The sequence below is a fragment of the Engraulis encrasicolus genome, chromosome 12 (assembly GCF_034702125.1).
Source record: "Engraulis encrasicolus isolate BLACKSEA-1 chromosome 12, IST_EnEncr_1.0, whole genome shotgun sequence".
Lineage (NCBI taxonomy): Eukaryota > Metazoa > Chordata > Actinopteri > Clupeiformes > Engraulidae > Engraulis > Engraulis encrasicolus.
In genome coordinates this window covers 53,958,903-53,975,477 of record NC_085868.1, presented here as the reverse complement: position 1 = coordinate 53,975,477, position 16,575 = coordinate 53,958,903, and the positions used below count along the sequence as shown (strand labels likewise).

Here is a 16,575-nt window from a genome sequence, read left to right as displayed (position 1 = left end):
CTCAATGCTGGTGATAACCAGTGTGAAGTTAAGCTCTAAAATTCAATAGTAAATTAAAATCTAAGCGAAATTTTTTTTTAAAAAAGGATGCAATTCTGACATGTGACTGACTTGCACACCATGTCTATTTGTTTTCCACGGCAACGGAGTTACTACTGTTGTCACCATGAGAGCCTTTTACTGACCTAAGGACCATCCCTGAAATTGAGACGCATGGATTTTATCTATTAAATCAGAGTTGTTGGGAGTCTTTTGAAAATATGTACTTGAATCTGTGATTATGTCAACCCCTATTGTAAGTTGTTACAGTTCGAAATAAGAGGGAAAACGAACTTAAGTCTGGCTAAAGATACTGTAAAATCACTTAGCTGGCATGCTAACATTGTTAGCGAAATCACAAACGTAATCATTTTGAACTGTGAACTGTAATTTTATTCCCTAACACCCTGTCAGATATCAAGACTGATATTAGCTGAACTGGGTATGGTAATATGTGATCATGAAGAGTGACACAATCTGTTCAATTTAAGATGAATCCTTGTTTTATTAGCACTATTTTAGCACTTCGTTTGTTGTTGTTATAGATATCCATTCATTCTTAATGGCTGAATCGGTTGGCTTGTTAGCTCCCCTTACAGATACTGTAAATTCTTCCATGGAGTTCAGAATCTGACTTTGTTGACAATAATAGCCAATAATAGAAAATATAGACATCAGGACACTACCAGAAATGTAGTATTATTTTATTTTGAAGCTTTAAGTTACAGTACAATGCTTGTGCTTGACACTGGCTGACATCCCCCTTTGTAGACTCTGTAGACTGTTCACATGATCACGTTTGGTGCCCGTAAACAACATTACGTTGGCAATTGGCATATACGTCTCTATTATGGCCAACTAACATAAGAGTACGCACAAATAACAAGTGAACATCATAGAACATTGTCACCGCGTGTAGGCCTATACGTTTGATTTGATTGTGAATTTGATTAAGAGCAAAATTATGCTCTATTTCCGGTCTATTTCAGACACTACACACTGATTTAATCGATCCAATGACACCATGCACCTCAAGTTTTGGGTATGGCCTATCACTATCAAAAATTGTGCACCCATGATCTAACATGAGTATCAGGCTGTCTCCCACACAATTATACAACAATAGTATTAGTCCTCTGTAACACCCACCAACGTAATAACTTCCCACCAATGTAATAACCCAGCCAATGTAATAAAAAAAAAATGCATTTCAGACATAATAGCCTGGCGAACATAATCATTTCCTGCCAACATAATAATTCTTGCCTCCTGCCAACATAATAGACAGCTTTCTGCCAACTTAATTACGTTGGCAGGAAATTATTATGTTGGTGGGAAGTGTAACACCAACCAACGTAATAACTTCCTACCAATGTAATAACCCTGCCAACGTAATAATTCTTGCCTCCTGCCAACGTAATACACAGCTTCCTGCAAACGTAATAAGTATTACGTTGGCAGAAAATTATAAAGTTGGTGGGAAGTGTGATGTAACACCCACCAATGTAATAACTTCCCACCAACGTAATAACTTCCCACCAACGTAATAACCCTGCCAACGTAATAACTTCCCACCAACGTAATAACTTCCCACCAATGTAATAACCCTGCCAACGTAACAACGTAATACACAGCTTCCTGCCAATGTAATAAGTATTACGTTGGCAGGAAATTATTACGTTGGTTGGAAGTTATTACGTTGGCCTGGCTATTACGTTTGAAATGCACACTTTTTAATTATGTTGACAGTGTTATTACGTTGGTGGGAAGTTATTACGTTGGTGGGTGTTATGTTCTCTAACTCCTAAAAATCAAACAAAATGACAAGATAGCCAAGGTAGCCCTATGAAAACAAATAGGTTAGGTTATCATGCAAGTTACATCATGTTCGTATGTGTCGTATCAAGGTTGATGACAATAATTAGCATACATTTTCGATGTGGGCTACAACACTTGCAATTGACACAGGATGTCAGCAGTTAATTCCGCTGAGCCCAAGAAAACCACAACAGAAATTGCCTGTTTTTAGCACATTTTAGATAAAGAAGCTTTCACGTCACAGGCTATTTATTCTGTACTTTTACAGGAAAAGAAAAACTTTTGCCATCCTGTTGTTATTTCGTTAGGGTCGTAATGCAGCAACATCACTGTTATAACCAACGTGAGTCAATCCATGAGACCAAAGCGCTTCATATTTTGACAGGCGTATAGGAGCAACAGTCATTCATTCATTCTGAAATCAAACTCTCACATGGATGTGCATCGCTACGACTGAGCGTCAGTTCGACGACGACGACCATTCGTCAGTTTTACTGGTGCAACAGGCTCATGCTGGTTCTAAATATTGGTCTTACAGTAACAAACACCACTTTAAAAGTTACGACCAAGCTTAGTAAGGACCATTTGGTGCAACCGGCCCCAGGTGTTTACAATTTAACTTATTGCATAACATGACCCGTATGAATGAGATTGTTTCATTAACATTATGGACAAACATATACATGTATGGCACTAAATTTCAAATTTCTGTTTTTACAGAAAAGGCCCACCATTGCCAACTTTGTGGGAAAAGTTTCTCATGGGCAGAACATCTCAGAGCACACCAACGTATTCACACAGGAGAAAAACCATACAAATGCCATCAGTGCGAGAAAGCCTTCTCATGGGCAAGCGATCTCAGACGACATCAACGTATTCACACAGGAGACAGGCCCTTCCATTGCCAACTCTGTGGGAAGAGTTTCGCATATGTACAAACTTTTAGAGTACATCAACGTATTCACACAGGGGAGAGACCTTACAAATGCCATCACTGTGGGAAAAGTTTCTCACGTACAGATCATCTCAGGCAACACCAACTTATTCACACAGGTGTCAAACCATACAACTGCAAACTCTGTGGGAAAACTTTCACATGTGCAGGAAGTCTGAGGACACACGAAGAACATACTCACACTGGGAAAAAACCCTACTACTGTCAAGACTGTGGGAAAAGTTTCTCAGAGGCAAGAAATCTCAGGAGACACCAACGTATTCACACAGGAGAGAAACCATACAAATGCCCTCAGTGCGAGAAAGCCTTCTCACAGGCAGGACAGGTCAGACAACACCAACGGATTCACACAGGAGAGAAACCATATGAGTGTCATCACTGTGGGAAATGTTTCTCACAAGCAGGAAGTCTCAGGAAACACCAACGCATTCACACAGGAGAGAGGCCATACTACTGTCAACTCTGTGGGAAAAGTTTCACATGTGCAGGAAGTCTGAGGACACACCAACGCATTCACACAGGAGAGAAACCCTACTACTGTCAAGACTGTGGGAAAAGTTTCTCAGAGGCAAGAAATCTCAGGAGACACCAACGTATTCACACAGGGGAGAAACCATATTACTGTCAACTCTGTGGGAAAACTTTCACATGGGCAGAAACTTTCAGACAACACCAGCGTATTCACACAGGAGAGAGGCCCTTCCACTGTCAACTCTGTGATAAAAGCTTTTCAAAGGCCGATAGTCTCAGACAACACCAACGCGTTCACACAGGCGACCAGCATCAAAACTCTGTGGGAAAACGTTCTCACATGCAGGAAGTCTGAGACGACACCAAAACGTTCACACAGGGGAGAAAGCATATTACTGTCAGCACTGTGGGCAGGCGCGGTCTTTGCATTGAGGCGTTGCTAGGCAACCGCCTTAGGCCCCATCCATCTCAGACCAGCTGTAGGGGCCCCCTCTGACCCCCTCTGCAAATTTCACATAGGCCTATAGCTGGTAATTGGGGCCCTTGGACAGTTATTCACAGATAAATGGTGAATTTTCATAAATAATGAATTTTGTATGTTTAAATTGGAAATAAGAACAATACAATACATTACAAAAAAATATACAGATTCCGTGCACCCCCTCACTTACGCGTTAAAATGGAATATTCCATCCATGCTTGCCATGTGCGCCAGGCGAATCCCTGAATATTCAACGACATCTTAAATAAGGATGATAACTGTCCAGCGCCACACTCAACAAACTCTTCTGTAATATCAAGCGGAGCACAAAAAATAAGAAGGCACGAGACGTTTGCAGATAGTGTTTGCTATGTTGCTAGACTACACACAGCGGCACCACTCAAAAGAAACAAAACAAATTGAAAAAAAAACTGAACACCGGCAATCCCCTGAATTTTTTTGATAACGCTGTGAGAAATGCAGGCAAGAAAGCAACTTGTGCATTGAGCGTGGAGTAGGTTAGGGTTAGGCCTACTTCGATAGGCTAGGAGAATGAAAGGCTGTGTTCCTGTTTATCTTGTGCATGCGCGTCTTCAAAGGGTTTGTTCGGGCGACCACTTGACAGAGAGCGCGCTTTTTGGTTTATGCAGTAAATGTCTCCTTGATTAGTTTTTGGAACTTAGGGTGTCTGTAACGTCCACGAAGACATCCATGTGAAAACGCAAACGCCTACAAACCGCTGTTCTGTCAGAAAAGAGTGTGCACCTGTCGCCTACTCTGTCTACTTCCCACAGCGACATTTAAAAGTCTCCCATGAAATCCAACATAGCCTACAACATTTACTGTATGAGAAGTGCAGGCAAGATGGCAACTCGTGCATTGAGCGCGAATTGGCTACTTCGATTAGATTTCACAGGCACGCGAGCGAGGGGAGCGTGAAGGCTGTGTTTCTGTTTAACCTGACTGCACGTGCATCTCTTCTCAATGGGTTGCGTGAGGAATTTAATATCTCTTGATCACCGATCAGGCTATTTTTGGCCATTATCGGCCGGTCATGATCGGCAGCCGAGCAATCGGAGCACCTCTACTCTACAATTGAGCTTTTGCAAGATATTGAAATATAATGCTGTTGTCAGTGATGTCATCATGACATATTACTTCCTGGTACGAGGAGAGAAGCAAGTGGAGGAGGCAAGGTCGCATATTGCAATGCACTCATAGCCTACAATATATATGAGAAGTGCAGGCAAGATGGCAACTCGTGCATTGAGCGCGAATTGGCTACTTCGATTAGATTTCACAGACACGCGAGCGAGGGGAGCGTATAGGCTGTGTTTCTGTTTAACCTGACTGCACGGGCGTCTCTTCTCAATGGGTCTATTCAGGCAGGCTTGGGTCAGGGCGACCGCTTGACAGTTTTCGGTTTATTCAGTAAATATCTCCTTGATTAGTTTTTGAAAGTTGGGATGTCTGTACAATATCCAGCTAAAAACGCCAAATGCCTGCAAACCTCTGTCAGAAGCAAGCATGCACATATGAAATAACACTTCAGTGAGGGGGGGAAAATCACTCTGCTCCCATATTAAAGAGAAAATGGGATTACAGAATTTTTTTGCATGTAAAGTTGCAAATATTAATTGAAATCTGTCCAGAAAGGGTTGTAGCCCAAAATTGCCTGATTTTTTTGTTAGTAATTATGTTTTAAAGGGACACCATGTGAGATTTTGTAGTTGTTTATTTCCAGAATTCACGCTGCCCATTCACTAATGTTACCTTTTTCATGAATACTTACCACCAGCATCAAATTCTAAGTATTCATTATGACTGGAAAAATTGCACTTTTCATACATGAAAAGGGGGATCTTCTCCATTGTCCGCCATTTTGAATTTCCAAAAATAGCCATTGTTAGCTGCAAAAATGACTGTACTTGGACCATACGAGAAAATATTTGTTTAATAACTTTCATGTTAAGATCACATTTGGCAATAGGCAGCCCAATTTCAATAAGCAGCATAGTTGCAGTACCTTTTTTGACCATTTCCTGCACAGTGTCCCTTTAATGGAAAATCGTCATAAAAAAAATCAAAATAGAGATTTTTTTTTTTTTTAATTATGAAATGATATGTGTGATATGAAATGTACGGAAGAGCATTAGGCTCAATAGGTGACATATATTTTGCAAAGCTCTGAGAAAGGAAGTAAAATTTTTCGAGAAATAAAGTCAAAAGTTTTGAGAAAAAAGTCGAAAATTTGGAAGTCGAAACTTTCGAGAAATAAAGTCGAAAGTTTTGAGATGCAAAGTGAAAAGTTTTGACATACAAAGTCAAACATTTTGAGGAAAAATTCAGAAATATGAAGAAGGCCGTCAGTGACATTCACTGGCGGTGGACTCATGGCTGAGACCAGTGAGAGTGGCTGGGACTGGGAGGGAGACAGTCGACTGAAGTCAAGTCAATAATAATAACAATGATAATAATAATACTTTCGTTTTATAGCGCCTTCCAAAACACCCAAGTGGGAGTGTGGTTGCTAACAGGTGTTTGCCTCGGAGGTAGCCTATAGAGCTCGAAAGTCCCGCCCCTTAGTTCCGCGTTTCACGGGACCTAAGCTGACCATCTAACAACATGGTAGAGAGTAAATATCTTCTGATCTCAGTCATGATATGCGTTGGGCTACAAATATGCTGTTTAAGAGGCTAGATAAAGATTATTCATGCAGAAGTATCAATGTTTTGTTCCGAGGCCGTCGGCATAAAAAATGTGAAGAAACACAGCTTTCTAAAAAGTTTGGGGGTTCGTACAAAAAATTAAGCAAAAATATCAGAAACAACATATATGGAGCTCGTGGCACAACTCGAAGGGGATCGAAATATCATCTTAATACTGCCATTGGATTGCATGCTACGATTTTCTGCTAAAAACGCCGTTGAGGTCCCATGAAATCGGGGGAAGTGACGTCACTTTCAAGCTCTATTGCTGCCAAGTCGTCTGGTTGAACTCAGCGAAGCTCACATTCAAGGGCTAGTTAGTTGCTAGTTCTAATAAGCTAACCACAAAGCACGAGCAACTAGCTACACTAGCCAAATACTGTACTTGGGGCTAACAGCCGGACAACATCCGCGGCAACACTGTTACATTACCAACCACAGTCCCTTTCGACACATATACCTGAATATCACATAATGTGTCATAAACAGTGTTGCCAGATTGGGCTGTTTCCCGCCCAATTGGGCTGCTTAGGATGGCCGTGTGCGGGTAAAAATGGCATTTAGCAGAAAAACCCGCCCAATTTTTGCCATAGAAATCAATAGAATTGGGCGGGATTTTGTGCTTCTAGGCGGGTTTTGAGCATTTTTTGGGCTGGAAATCATCAGCATCATCTGGCAACCCTGGGCATAAACTTGTACACCTGCCACAGATATGACTCCGGTGTCCTGCTGACTGCTGAGGACAATGCGAGACGAATGTATCTGCGTCTGCCCCACGCAATCTGACTGCCTGGTCTCATTCATGTCCACTGACCAGTGAATGTCACTTCCAAGGACCGCCTTCTTCATATTTTGACTTTTTTTCTCGAAATTTTCGACTTAGTATGTCAAAACTTTTGACTTTGCATCTCAAAACCTTCGACTTTATTTCTCGAAAGTTTCAAATTTAAAATTTTCGACTTTTTTCTCAACACTTTTGACTTCATTTCTCAAAAAGGTTGAGTTTTTTCTAAAAAAATTCTGAGTTCCTTTCTGGGTCATTCCATGTCAATTCATGATTCCCTAGAATCTCCCCACATGACCCTCTCCGATTTACCCGATATCTCACATACAGGTACCTTTTGATGTCAATTGAAAGAATACCAAGTATTAGCACCCTACGTCCAACGGTTGCAGAGATGAAGCCCTCCAAAGTTGGGGTGCCATGCCCACTTTTCAAGCCTACGAATTGCATACAAAATTTACAAGCAGATTTTGACTCCTCTGGTTTTAGTTTCAAGGAAGATACAGGCCTAAAAATCACCATGGCCCCTCAATATGACCCCGTCTACCAGATGATGTACTTACAAATGGCATGCCTTGATTATTTTTGGCTATATTAAGCCTTAAAAACTGAATTTGTGAAAAGCGTGATGAAGAGTCTTGCCATTTTGGGGTTCCAGAACTTGGACACTATGTATGCTTTGGGAGTTATAATTGATTTTCCATCATATTTGGGAACTGTACAGTGTATTCCAAAATATTTAGGGCGCTCAGACTTTAAAAGATAAAATAGGAGGGACTCAAAAACAGCTTTGAGACAAAATTACCTTACGGTACCCTCTACTTCAGGCCTCAAATTAACCATGTGGGCACTTGATGACTGGAACGCCCTTTTAACCCCATGTACAGTAGCAGTGTATCAATCATTCAAGCTTGGAAAAACTTTGTTTTTCAAAGTTCTTCATATTAATCTTGGCCTTCAAAGTATATGTTTTTCTCTATATCTTATCACAGTGTGTTTTGTCTGCTGCCATCTGCTGGTCTAAAAAAGTAACAACAGCGTAATGTTATAAAACAAAAGGGGCTGGGAAATCTTGCCCATAATTTACCAATAAAGCACTGTAATTATACAGTATATTGCTATATATTAATTATGATTTAATATTGATGAATATTTCTAGTTCAAATAATTTCCTAAGTGTGACTGCTTAATGCTCAATCATGATGCTAGTCCCAGGATGGCCTCAACCCTGCACTACATTTCTACCAGACATGGGGGTGGGTGTGTCCTGGTAGAAATGTAATCATGATTGAGCATTCTGCATAATGCTTGTTAAAATCATAATTAATATATAGCAATATAGGCCTACTGTAGAATTTAAGTGCTTTATTTGTAGCCTAGCGAGCTTAACCCCTAGGGGCGTCTAGATTTCTAGGTTACTTTATTGGTAAATTATGGGCAAGATTTTTCAGCCCCTTTTGTTTTCTTACATTGCACTGTTGTTACGTTCTTTGACCAGCAGATGGCAGCAGACAAAACAGACACTGTGATAAGACATAGACAAAAACATATACTTTGAAGGCCAAGATTAATATGAAGAACTTTGAAAAACAAAGTTTTTCCAAGCTTGAATGTTTGATACAGTGCTACTGTACATGGGGTTAAAAGGGCGTTCCAGTCATCAAGTGCTCACAAGGTTAATTTGAGGCCTGAAGTAGAGGGTACCATAGGGTCATTTTGTTCAAAAGCTGTTTTTGAGTCCCTCCTATTCCACCATTAAAAGTCTGAGTGCCTTATTTTTTTTTTAATACACTGTACAGTTCCCAAATATGATGGAAAATCAATTATAATTCCCAAAGCATACATAGTTTCCAAGATCTGGAACCCCAAAATGGCAAGACATTTCATCACGGTTTTCACAAATTCAATTTTTAAGGCTTAATATAGCCAAAAATAATCAAGGCATGCTATTTGTAAGTATATAATCTGGTAGACAGGGTCATATTGATGGGCCATGGTGATTTTTAGGCCTGTATCTTCCTTCAAACTAAAACCAGGGGTGTCAAAATCTGCTTGTAAATTTTGTATGCAATTCACAGGCTTGAAAAGTGGGCATGGCACCCCAACTTTGGAGGGCTTCATCTCTGCAACCGTTGGACGTAGGGTGCTAATACTTGGTATTCTTTCAATTGACATTAAAAGGTACCTGTATCTGAGATATCGGATAAATCGGAGAGGGTCATGTGGGGAAGGCGTGTGAATTGACATGGAATGACCCTTCTCAGAGATTTGCAAAATATTGAGAATAATGCTCCTGCGTTGAAATGGGTCGTTTGGCCCCCTAGCTAAATTCGCCTTAGGCCCCCAAATTGCTAAGTCCGCCACTACTTACTGTGGGGAAACTTTCGCAAGGCCAGGAAATCTCAGGCGACACACACACACACACACTGGAGTCAAATCTTACCATTGCCAACAATGTGGGAAAACCTTCGCAGTCAGGAAATCTAAAAACACACCAGATAATTCACACAGGAGACAAGCCTCACGCCTGCGAACTCTGTGAGAAAACGTTCTCACGGCCAGAAACTCTGAAACGACATCAACGTGTCCACACTGGAGAGAAGCCATACTGCTGTAAACTCTGCGGGTTAACTTTCACAGACGCAGGACTTCTCAGACGACACCAACGTGTTCACACGGGAGAAAAACCGTACAAATGTGGGGAGTGCGGGGCAAGCTTCTCCCAGTCATCAACTCTCAGTAAACACCAGCTGACTCACACAGGGGAGAGGCCTCACACATGCCAACACTGTGAGAAACGTTTCTCGCGGGCAGAACATCTTAGAATACATATACAACGTATTCACACACGAACCGCGAAGATTTGAGAGAATTTATTTGGTCCATAAAAGTTTAGAAAGCATGAAAATATTGGTCTTTCATTTTATGACATTACATTGAGTTACATTTGGCAGAAATGTTATCCACATTGTCATAGCGTGTACATCGCATACAGATACAATAAGCACAAGAAATGTACAAAACAAGTGCAAATGCCATGTAGGGTTGATGTTTATTTTAAGTATATTTGGGTTAAGTAGGTATGGATGAATTCCCTGTAGTTATAAGTTATATTAATTATTGCGCTATTGTCTTATGATTACATTTAATATTAACAATTATTTTTCCCTTTTTCATATATTTTTCATGTATTTTATAATGTATTATTTCTGTTCTCTCCTTATGACATAAACCATGACTATACATTGTCATTAGTCGATCTACTACAGCAGCGGTGCTGAGGATGGGATCTCTCTATCCATTAGTGGTGTACGATTCGATCAAGATTCGGGAGGTACTAGATCCGATTCGATTCGATTATATTAGATCCAATCCGATCCGATCCGATCCGATTCAATTCTACAATGCATTGCAATGCATTACATTTCTACGGAACGCAAAGCAAATGTTTAATCAGCCATGATGAGGCAATACAAGTAGTCAGATACTGAGCAACACTTTATTGGCTGTTTTCTGTATCAGTCTGCATCAGTCTTGCAATGTTTTGAAGTGCTTTTATTTAATTTAACATTCATTTGCTCCCGAAATATCCATGGAAGTAATTGAAACTTAAAAAAATTGCCGGATCGATTCTGGAACTTGCCGGATCGATTCTGGATCGTCCATGCCCCGCATCGATTCGGATCGCCGAATCGATCATTGTTGACACCACTACTATCCATACACCCTAATCTGTATGCATGCGTGGTTGTAGGCCTACAACCTGTCTCCTGTGTACGTGGCCTTACCTCGCCTATATAAGGGTGTGTTTTTATTTTTAAAGGAAAATAGCAATGCAAGTCTATGGGGGGCAAACAAAACATCCTCAAATGTACTTATAAACTATGAAATGAATTTAAAATTCAACAGACTGCAAAACAGCTATTTAATCCTGTCCTGTGATCACGTGTGGCTTGATGCTATTTCCCCTATCCATTTCCAGTGATTATGCTAAGCCATGCTAATAATTCTGATCCAATAAGTCTAAGTACTGAACACATCGAGAAGAAAATGATATGCACATTCATGAATAATGCTCGGAAATACTGCAAATATGTTAAAATCGAAAATGGGTGGACTGCTCCTTTAATGTTTGCACGGAGGATGGTCTGACTGGGACCGAAACATTAGCACTGTTCAGTTGGGTAGCACTTTCATTTATTTTCTAAACATGCAATAAAAGTACACTATTGCATTGGCATCCAAGGTGTGTGAGTTCCCCTCACTTGCTCCTATAGTTTACCTATTGGAACCTACGCACCCACCCGGCATCAAGAAAAAAGGTGATGTACCTACGCACCCACCCGGCATCAAGAGAAAAGGTGAGGTCCTTTTGAAAGAGCATCGTCATGGTGAGGTGCAGGACTACATATAGGCTGTGAGAAGGAGCTCCCCCCTTCTCACCGTTTCATTTTAAAGACTTGATGTATTTAGGTATTTTATAGCTGGGTTTTGTTATCACGGGTCAAAAATGACCCGAACACCACAGGTGTATGCAGCTTACGAACACAACACAAGGGTTAAAGACTTGATGTACACTTTATTATTTGGTGATGGAACTGTCCGTGCATCGCGAGGCATGGAGAGACTTTTGCACGCACACACACACACACACGCACACAACACTGTTCGGTTTCAACAGCAGCAAATTACCAGCTGCTTTGCTCTGGAATCGCGAAGTGAAAACTGACTTTTCAAACCTGCATCGCAATCAGCTTCAAACAAGAGCGCAAACAGTTTGGAGGAATGTAAGGGTGGAACCTGTGCAGGTCTACATATAGAAAGCTGCAAGGGTATGCATTATGCAATATTGCATATTACTACATGGTCATGTCAAAAGAAAAATCTACAGAGTAAACTGATTTGCACTGCATTATATTAAATATACATTTGACAAACCAACCTTATCTGGTTCCAGGGCAGAGGTTTATACTTCCCACATTATTGTCTGAGGCCAGATTAATCTCCAGAGTTGTCAAAAGTAAAAGAAGAAAAAGAACACACAGTTTCCTTCCAAACCAGGGGTGAATTTCTCAAAACCAAAGTTGCTTACTACATTAGCTACTTCGTTGCTTTCAATGCATTTTCCCATTGCCAACTACCGAAGTTGCTAACAGGCTAACAACTTCCCTTTTCAGAAACTCACCCCAGGTGATTTATCTGAGTAACAATCACACCTGTGTACTTGATCAGCTGACTGCACTGGATCAAGTTTGTGGTGGGACCTTGCAGGGGCAGATTAAGAAATTATGGGCCCCTGGGCCAGACATAGTCTTGGACCCTAAACCCCCTGAAAATTTAGCATTTTTTAGATGCAATTTCTTGCATTCTAATCAATTTCAGGGCGAGGCATGGCAAATCCCATCTCACTCACTCCCTCAGATTTGAGATGTTGAGAGATCATGTGGCCAAGTTTGCCTGGCTCCTTGGGGCCTTGGCCTTTTGACCCCCCCCCAGACCTGATTTGGCCTATGAGACTATACCAGTTCATTGTACACTATATTGGCTGGCACATGAAGCACCTTGGAAAGATTATTATTGCAAAGTTGGTTTTGAAGGCCGGTTTGGGTCGTGACCACGGGGCCAAGTTGGGCCCGGGTTTTTTAATAACAGCACAGTCTATCTATCCCATAAGGTACTATGGAGGAAATGGTGTAACTGCTATGTAATATCACGGGCTAGTGTTGTACGTACACCATGAATTTACTTTTACTTTTTCTTTTACTTTTGACACTTCTGTTAATCTCTCCTGTGCCCAGGGCAGAGGTCAGATTTCTGTTCTTAGGGACATACAGGGTTAGTGTATCAGGCCCCAGGGCAGAGGCCATTGGTTAACAGTATGATGACAACACACTATTAAATACGAATAAGAATAAATGTACACATTATTCATCATTATTCATTATTTTCTCTTTTTTGAAGGCAATAGGATCAAGAGAACAGAATGCAAAATGGTCTCTGAATTCATTTTAAGTTACCTACAGCATTGTGAAATGGTCTCTCTCTTCACCCATGTAAAGGTAACCTAGGCCTTGTAAAATGTTGGTCACTTATTCATGAGATGAGATTGCCTGATGAAGGTCTAGTACCGAAACATTGTTTATTAAAGAAAGAACAGCGAAATGGCGTTTCTTTAAGTTGTTGCTGAGTGACCCATGGTGCCATCTCCGACGCACCTGCCAGCGGAGGTGTGTGAAAAAAAGTCTACGTTTTAAAAAGTTTTAGGTCACTTATTCATGTCAAGTGAACCAGAGCCTTGTAAAATTCATATAATGTTGGCCTTTTCACATTCCTGGCCATATGCAGGTTAATTTCAAGCCCATGCACTGCAGTGACTATGCCGCTATGCCGGCTGTCAGTCAGACGGTTTGCTGTCTGGAAGGTTTTCTTGCAACACAGCTCTGTTGAATTTATTCTTATCCTGAATGTAGCCTTGATCTAGTGATACGATAAAACTTTAACCAACTTTAGTAACTTGGATTGTGACTATCTCCAAAATGTGAAGGTTCAAACAGAAGGTTCCTTGTTGATAGTGGTAGTCTGAATGGAGGTAGTCACAAACCAAGTTACTAAAGTTATCATGTCCTTTCTGAAGAGCACCTGATTCTTTTACAAACAACTGACCCAACGCAACACTCACCTTTTCCTCTTTTTTAACCAACTTTAGTTTGACGTGTTAAAAAAATAAAGTTATCCAGAATTTTTATATATTCAGAAATGTCTCTGGATAGATGTCATCAGACCAGTACAAGCAGCAAGTCTCAATGGAACTGCAACACCACAGTGACACCAAGTGGTCATTTGTCATGATAGCACCCACACTACAGACGACTACGGAGTAGGCACTCTAGAGCAGTGTTTCTCAACCTTTTTTTGGCAAGGCACCCTTTCAATTACTGAAAATTTTCAAGGCACCTATAAGCAACAAGCTGTAACATGACATCGGATACCACAAAAGCTTAGAAAAGTAACACATTTGGAGACGTCACACAATCTAGGTTCGAAGTTGCAGCTTACTGGGGCGACCTAAATGTACTTTATTGTGCGTAAATGGCAGATGAAAGACTACACTGAGGACTGACTAAGCAATACTTTATTAATTTAGACAAATATGTGTTAAATTACATACGGTAATTAATTTATCAGCCACGTTTCCACGGAACCCCTGAGGGGGGCCTGCGGCACCCCTGGTTGAGAAACACTGCTCTACAGCATATAACATTTAGAGAGTGCCATGTCACCTAAATACCCACCGTGATATAGTTTTCCTACACGTAGTTCTCCTATTATGCAGTGTACACTAGTTTAATTAATTTAAAAAATAGTGCAGATAAATGTCTTGTTTTCCTTAACATTGACATTCATTCCCATTTTATGTAGGCCTATGTTGTAGGACCTATGCACAACATATTATAGCCAGTGTTTATATCATGTGTGTAAGATCAGCTTGATATGTATTGTGGCCAGTGCTAAATTCATGTAAATATCTCAAAAAGGCTCGATATGGTCTTTTACTAGCCTGATTATCATTGACGTTCAAATCTCTTCGAGACTTGCTCTGACTAAGACCATGAACAATGAACATTTCCCAAATGGCATGGTTAACCTGCCTCCCTTGGTTTGCTTATGGTTGTCTGATTCCCGTCAAAGTGAAAGGAGTTCCTGTATTTGCGGGAGCTCAGAAAGTACTTCCATTGCTCTTGACCTGACTAGTTGCAACGCTGAAAGTGTTTCGTCACTAGGAGGGCAAAGCCTGGCTAGTCTTCTACTGCAGTGACTATGGCGTGTAGTCTAGAACTCCTGGGGCAGTCAAATTTCAATGCTTTCCCCTAATCTGGAGGGTGCTACAACTGTCTGACCAAACCCATCTTTGGTTAGTTTGCTGTGTGTCTCTGGTTTTAGAGGCCCCACATACAGAATGTGTTTGTTAGCACCTAATTTGAAATGGAGGTCTTTGTCCTAACGGTAAGGTACTCGTCTACTACACTGCCGGCCCACTTTTCTGACCCTTCCCTGTCTCTCTCTCAACTCGCCTCCTGTCTCTCTTCCACTATTCTGTCATGAAATAAAATAAGTACTCATTTGGAAATATTTTACTAGTAGGCTAAATCATTTCATTGAATATGCATGCAGAATCTATAGTCAATATATATAGGAAGTATTATTTGGGAAACAGAATATGTTGTACTGGACTACAGACTCATCTACTACACTGTTAGCCCGGATTCAATTCCAGGTCGGCCCCTTTGATGACCTGTCTCTCTTCTATTAGTCTGTCAGGAAATAAACAATAAAAGCTTGAAAAGTCCCAAAATACTTTTAAAAGACTGGGTTTGCCAGCTACTATGGATATATGAGTCATAATTTAGCATTGAGATCAATTTCATGACGTAATAATAAGTACTCATTTGGAAATATTTTACTAGTAGGCTACATCATTTCATTGAATATGCATGCAAAATCTATAGTCACAATATATAGGAAGTATTATTTGGGAAACATGTGTGTGAGAGAGAAGAGAGCATGTGTTCTTATCTGTGTGCTTTAGTGTCTGTCCAGAGTTTCCCTACCCCTACTCTCTCTCTCTCTCTCTCTGTGTGTGTGTGTGTGTGTGTGTGTGTGTGTGTGCGTGTGTGTGTGTGTGTGTGTGTGTGTGTGTGTGTGTGTGTGTGTGTGTGTGTGTGTGTGTGTGTGTGTGTGTGTGTGTGTGTGTGTGTGTGTGTGTGTGCTTGTTTAAGTCGTCTCTGTGCCCCAGGATGTTTAAAACTCCTGTGTGTGTGTGTGTTGTATTAAATACCTTTGTTTTAGAGGTAACTACTGTAGCTTGATGACTTAAGTTGTAGCCTTTCGGGGATCTTTAAGTTTGGCTGAAGTAAAAACATGATGATTTGGTGCTAAATACTAAGTGAGTGCAGTGCCACTACCCCCACACTGGCATGTCCCCACACTGTAAAGAAGGAAGGTCCGCACACTGTAGACACCTACACCTGACGAAAACCAGACTGGTCGAAATGTTGTGTTAATAAATCGGCAGCAACAACAGTGTGCGGACCTTACTTCTTTTCATGTTTAATCATGTTTAAGTCCGGCACCTGTTTTATCTGGATGTGCGCCCTCTCCAAAACGCTACTATGTCCCCACACTGACCACATCAAAGGGTCTCAAAGGTCACCAGAGGTCAAGGTCTGCATGATGCATAGTTGTTATGACCCAACTTAAGGTCACAACAAAACAGGGAGGCGAAAGGTTGGATTTCCAAAGTAAAAAAGATATTTATTAA

The 16,575-nt window shown here is 40.8% G+C and overlaps 1 pseudogene; it reads left to right on the top strand.

The window, feature by feature from the left end:
- LOC134459939 (zinc finger protein 91-like) overlaps positions 1-10,514 on the top strand; it is a 302,568-nt pseudogene extending 292,054 nt beyond the window's left edge.
- Positions 10,515-16,575: the final 6,061 nt, after the last annotated feature.